The sequence below is a fragment of the Phascolarctos cinereus genome, unplaced genomic scaffold (assembly GCF_003287225.1).
Source record: "Phascolarctos cinereus isolate Bilbo 61053 unplaced genomic scaffold, phaCin_HiC Scaffold_4;HRSCAF=312, whole genome shotgun sequence".
In the NCBI taxonomy this organism is placed as follows: domain Eukaryota; kingdom Metazoa; phylum Chordata; class Mammalia; order Diprotodontia; family Phascolarctidae; genus Phascolarctos; species Phascolarctos cinereus.
In genome coordinates, this window is record NW_027555847.1 from 197,868,420 (window position 1) to 197,875,008 (window position 6,589).

Sequence of the window (6,589 nt, forward strand, 5' to 3'; positions counted from 1 at the left end):
GATGGATCTTTGGAGTCTGGCAGGAGGAAGAGTCCTTGGGCTGGCCAAGGACACCCCTCTCCCTCTGTCTTGATGAAAGAATGCTCTGCAACAAGGGAAAGCTTTCTCACAAGACAGGAACTTACTAAGGAATTGGGAGGCTTCCAGAGACATGATCTGAGGGCTGAGGCCTGAGCAGCCCAGGTCTGTGTAGCTGTACCAGGGAGAGAGATAAGGGTCACGCTGAGGCCCATGCATGAATAACTGTTAGGCACAGTGTCCTTGCGCTGAGGAGTGGTTGTCAGAGACAGTGTTTCTGAGACTAGGGAGAAATTGGGGCACAAGTACAAGCATAAGCACGGGAGCACCCCATCATTACAGGTCAGAGATCACACAAACCAGATCAGGTGTCCTGGTCTCTGGTATAAACATAATTATCTAAAGCAGTTATGTTGCAAGCTTTCTTATCCATTTGCTGGAGGTGCTGGCTGTGCTGAGTTATGCAAGAGTATATTTCACTATTGTTTAGATTTAGGAAGAAAGAGGTCTGGGGCAAGTTTAGGGCCCTACTACCTAAATGGTAAAATAATGTTCTGCATTACAGTTGAAGCTAGATGTAAAGTTAGGAAATTCATTTACATAGATATGATAAATGAATCTATGAGAGATGAAAAGTTTATTAGGAGAAAGGATGTAGAGGTTTAGGACATAGATGAAGATCCAGCAAAAGAGGCTGAGGAATGACCAGGAAAAAGGTGACCAAAGGGAGAAAAGTGTCATGGAAATCTAGAAGAAACAGTAGCAGGAAAGAAATGACGAACAGTAAAGCCAAATGTGACTGAAATTAAGAACAATGAGGAGGTGGTCATTTTGGAAGCTGAAAAGGCGGCGGAGGCGGCGTCAACTGAAGGTGTGATGTGACCGTTCCAGGATGGCGGCCGTGGCAGAGGCATCCGGGACTGCCCGGCCTCGGCTTAGCTCGCTGAAACCCCCCTCCTTCCTTCACCTTCCCGGAAGGCGGAGCGAGCTCTGCGCAGGCCCAGCAAGGCTCTAGCGGCAGGGGCGGCCCCGGGAACAATCCTGGTGGTGGTGGCAGGACAGATGAGCAGCACAAGTAATGAGAGCACCACCAACAGAAACCCAGAGACTTAAACAATTCATTTAAATTCAAAAAAAAAAAAACCAAAAACATCCAGTGCCTTACATTTGTGCCGAACCTCCCCTTTTCCAATATTCCAGAATGGCACTGTATTGTTCAGGGACCAGAGATGACTCATTATGAAGGTGGCTATTATTATGGAAGATTAATTTTCTCCAAAGAATTTCCTTTTAAATCTCCAGTATTTGTATGATAACTCTCAATGAAAGATTTAAATGTAACATAAGGTTGTGTCTTTCAGTCACTGATTTCCACCCTGATACATGGAATCCCGCTTGGTCAGTCTCAACAATCTTGACGAATCTGCTTAACTTTATGGTGGAAAAGGGCCCCACACTGGGCAGCCTAGAAACTTCAGACTATACAAAAAGGCAACTAGCCGCAAAGAGTTTGAAATTTAACTTAAAAGACAAAGTATTTTGTGAACTGTTTACTGAAGTGGTGGAGGAGATAAAACAAAAACAGATGAACTCAGTAGCCGAGCCCAGGCCCTCTTTTGCTAGACGCGGTTCCTGATAAGGACACTCAACACAGTCAGAATGGGTTTCAGCTTTCTAAAGGGGGACGTGACAATTGCCCGCGCTAATTACGCAGTCAGCAGCAGGCCAACCGCAACCACGGACTCTTGGGAGGCGCTGTAGCCAACCTGTTTGTCACAGTCGGCTTTGTAGTCTTTGCCTACTTGGTCAAGTATGTCCTGAGAAGCATACCCCAAGAATGAGCCGCACAGCAAGGATTCCTAAGACCTTGGTCAGAGCGAAACGAGTGGGACTCTGGGCAGCTGAGTGTGACTCTGGGAGAAATGAGAACCAAGCTGGGTCCGGTCCTGCTGGGCTCCTGGGGTTTAGTTTTGGAAGCCTTTACAAAACACCAACAAAGCCAGACCTCAGAGGTGGGCTCAGCTGGGATCCGAGTAATATGTAAGTCTTGAATTCCTGTCTTCTTAACTTCCCTGTGTGTCTGTGGCTGTAGAGCAACTGCGCGCTGTGGAAGAGAAGCGTGAGGTCTTAAAGCTGGGTCCCTTAGCACTGGCCCCTATTCACTTTGTTGGACCTGTTTGAAGTGAACAGCTTTTTGTTTATTTGTTTGTTTGGTTTTTGCACAATTTTTCCTTTTACATAATTCGCTCATAAAAACAAAAGCAAAAACAAAAACAAAAAACACCTGAAACTCAATGCCTAGCCCTTGTTGTACGTAGTGTTTTTAATTTAGGTGAAGGACCCTGATCTGGAATGAAATGGAGGTGGCCAGTATCAAACTTGGGAGGGTGGTTTGGGGGGCTCACTGGACTGCCCTGCAGAAATCTGACCGCTCCCCTCTTGATGGCTGATCTTCAGCCATCAAGCTTTTTGTGGGCTAATTGATTTTTTTTGTTTTTGTTTTTGTTTTTTCTTGTAAAAATGAATGTCTTAATAAGGCTTAGGAGGAACTCTTAGGTGTTCAAGTGGCCAGTCACCTACCTGTTAGATGCTTCTGCTGGCCAATGACAAACTTTGAGACAAACCCGGGGCCATCATAGATTTATCTCAGCATTTTTAGTGTGTTTATGTTCACCTAGAATGGCAAAAGAAATGACTTTTAGAAAGGGTTTTTTTTCCTCCTATACCACCCTCTTCCCTCTCAAAGAACGTGAAATTAAAATTCTGTTTTGCTTTCTGATCGCAAGATGTCATTATTTACTTAAGTAAATCTGCAGAGAAACTGACAAAAAAAAAGAATGATGAGGACTTACAGATAATTTGTCTAATTTGACAGTTTGAACATCATTGGTAACTTTGGAGAGAACAGTTTCAGTTGATTGATGATTTTAGCAGCCAGATTCCAATGAATTGAGAAGTAAGTCAGAGAGGAGAAGGTGGAGGCAATGATTATAGATGCCTTTTACTTGGAGTTCACTATAAATATGAAGATATGGGAGAATAGCTTTAGGAAATTGTAGGGTCTAATTAAAGTTATTCAAGGATGGGAAAGACTTGGACATAATTCTATATACAACAGGAAAAAAATCAGTAGATAGTAAAAGATTGGGATTAGAAAGAAGGAAACTATGGGGGTAGCTAATTTCTAGAGACAAGAAATGGAATTAAGAGGATTATTAGAGGGTTTATCCTTAGCAAGAAGAGTCATTTCTTCATCAGACACTAGAGTAAAGGAGAGAATTAGGGATATCAATGGTGTTTTTATTTGTATAACATAGGAGAGGAATTTCAAAGAAAATGTCCTAAATTTTTTAAAAGTAAATTATACTGCTAGGTATTTTATGGAGAGGGCAGAAAGACTATTGACAATTTGTAGTTGAACTGGTTATCCAAAATAGCCAAGAAAGGTAAGGGAGGAAAGTAAAACCAGAAGAAGCATCATGGCCTAAGAAAGCACTGATGACTAGAGGAATAGAGGGGTAAAGGACACAGGAAGGATGAAGAATATGTTCAGCAGCAGAAAGGGTTTTAAAGATAGCAGATTCTAGTCAGTTAAAAGAAATTCAAGGTTCTTGTTCTAGATGTGGAATATTTGTGCTTCACTGTGAAATCCAGGTGGGGGACATCTCTGTAGGGGATTCAATAGAGTGAAAGTAATAGTTGTAGGAGTTGAGAAAACTGATGATCTGAGAGGCCAGGTTATTTGATCAAACATAAACTTATAAAGGATGTTTCAAAAGTCTTAGAGTAGTTTTTTTAAATAGAATTTTCTTTCTTTTTAATTTCATTTTATTTATTTGATTTATCAATAATCACTTCCATATGCTTTTGAGTTTAAAATTTTTCTCTCCCTTCCTCCCCACCACCCTCCCCAAGACGGCACACAATCTGATATAGGCTATACATTTACATTCCTGTTAAACATATTTTCACATTAGTGAAGTTGTAAGTAAAAATTAAAACAAATAGGAGGAACTATCAGAAAGAGGAAACACAACTCAACAGAAGAGAAAAAAAAAGTAGCAATTCAACTTTCACAGTTATAATTACTATCTGTATCTTTTTCTCCATTCTTTCCCCCCGTGTTTATGCTTTTCTTTCTCCTTTCTCTTCCCCTCTCACTAGTGTTTTGCTTTTGACCACTGCCTCCTTCAGCCTCTCCTCCCTTCTATTATCCCTTTCCCTTTTCTTCCCTTTGCCCTTAACTGCTTCTTCCCTCCCTTCTATCCCCCTTCCCTTTTCTTTCCCCTTTTCCCTCCTACTGCCATAGGGCAAGTTAGATTTCTATACTTAACTGATTATGTTATTCCTTCTTGAACCAAATCTGATGAGAGTAAGGTTCAAACAATGCTCACCCTCCCTCCCTTCTTTCCCTCTGCTGTAATAGGATTTTCTGTCTTTTCCTGTAATGTAATTTACCCTTGTCTGCCTCTCCTTTCTCAGTACATTTTCTAAGATCAGACTAATCCACTTACTTGGATCCATTTAACCCACTTGATTAGATTTTTTTTTTCATTACATCAAAGTCAACTAATATCCACCCCCTTTATGTATACTCCTTTAACATGGTGTAATAACAATACAGTTCTCAAGAGTTGCAAGTGTCATCTTCCCTTGTAGGTATGTAAAAAGTCCGCCCTTATTAACAACATTTTGTATCTTTCTGTCCCATTTACCTTTTTGTCTTTCTTGAATCTTGTACTTGAAGATCAAATTTTTTGTTGAGCTCTGGTCTTTTTATGAGGAAGGTTTGGAAGTCCCCTATTTCATTGAATATCCATCTCCTCCCTTGAAAAATCATGCTCATTTTTGCAGGGTAGTTGATCCTTGGCTGCAATCCAAGCTCCTTTGCCTTATGGAATATCATGTTCCATGCCCTGCAGTCTTTTAATGTAGAAGCTGCAAGGTCCTGTGTAATCCTGACTGTGGTTCCATGATATTTAAATTGTTTCTTTCTGGCTGCTTGCAGCACCTTCTCTTTCATCTGGTAATTTTGGAATTTTGCTATTATATTCCTTGGCGTTGTCAATTTGGGATCTCTTTCAGGTAGTGAGTGGTGTATTCTTTCCGTGGTTATTTTCCCTTCTGGTTCTAGGACTTCAGGGCAGTTTTCCTTTATGATTTCCTGAAAGATACTGTCCAGGCTCTTTTTTTCATCATGATTTTCAGGTAGTCCAATGATTTTTAAATTGTCTCTCCTGGATCGATTTTCCAGGTCAGTTGTTTTACTGATGAGGTATTTTATATTTTCATCTATTTTTTCATTTTTTTTGTTTCTGTTTGACTGATTCTTGCACTCTCATAGAGTCATTAGTTTCCATTTGTCCAATTCTAGTTTTTAACAGATTGCTTTCTTCTGTTAGTTTTTGTACTTCCTTCTTCAGTTGGCCAATTGTATTTTTAAGGGATTTGTTTTCTTCAGTGTACTTTTTTTCCAGTTTGCCAATTATGTTTTTAGGGACTTTTTTTCTTAAGTGTACTTTTTTTCCAATTGGCCAATTATATTTTTTAAGGACTCTTGTACCTCTCTCATTAGACTTTTAAAATCCTTCTTGAACTCTTCTAAGAAGGCTTTTTGGGCTTCACATTCCCTTTTGATGTTGCAGATGTGGGTTTGTTGACAATGTTGTCCTCTTCAGAATTTCTGTCTTGATCTTCACTCTTCTCATAATATGAATCTATGGTACGTTTCTTTTTACTCATGGTGTTTCTTTATTCCCTGGCCTTTAAAGAGATTGAGCACTCCTGCTGGGGAACAGAGGGCACTGACCCAAGGTCTTGGTCACTGGCTTTGTGTACTGGGGCCTTTAATTTTGGCAATTGGAGGCTGTAGGGTTTTGGCAGCTTACCTGGTGTTGGGCTGGAATCAGCAAGGCTAGAACTTTCAGGCAATTCTAGGTTGTCTGCCTTTCTTTTCCTTTATCTTTCTTCAGCTCCTTTTATATGTGTGCTGCAGGGTGTTTATCTGCCTGGGGCCTCTTGCAAGGCTGCCTCCCTCATTTCTGCTAATGCACTGGGAGATTCCTATGAGGTAGAGTGCCGAGGCATCTGGTGGTTTTCTGAGCTGGTTTCCACCGGTTCTCCCTGCCCTCACTGAGGCACTTGGAGGTCCAGGTGTTGGTGTTTGCCTGTTCTACCACCTGGACTTCAGGATCTCCTCCTAGTTGACAGTTGGAGGCTGTAGGGTTTGATGGCTTATGTGGTGTTGGGTTGGAATCAGCAAGGCTGGGACTTTAGGAAGACTCTAGGTTGCTTTCTTCAACTCCTTTCAGATGAATGCTGCTGGGTGCATCTCCACCTGGGGCCCTTTGTAGTGTTGCTTCCCTTATTTTTGGTGAGGCACTGGGAGACCTGTTTGCTGGGCTGCTGCACTGATATTCCCTGTTTTTCTTCTAGTTCAGCTGTTCCAGTTTTTTTTTTTCTGGGGTGATATTTTCTGGGTTTTCAGAGGTTGACAGGGGAGGGTGAGAGCAACTACCTTTTTACTCTGCCGTCTTGGCTCCCGGAAGCGGAAGTCCTCAAAAGTCTTAGA

At 41.4% G+C, this 6,589-nt stretch overlaps 1 pseudogene; it reads left to right on the forward strand.

Annotated features, from left to right (window-relative positions):
• The first annotated feature begins 1,080 nt into the window (after positions 1-1,080).
• On the forward strand, positions 1,081-1,859 carry LOC110198642 (ubiquitin-conjugating enzyme E2 J2 pseudogene; annotated as a pseudogene).
• The last annotated feature ends 4,730 nt before the right edge of the window (positions 1,860-6,589 follow it).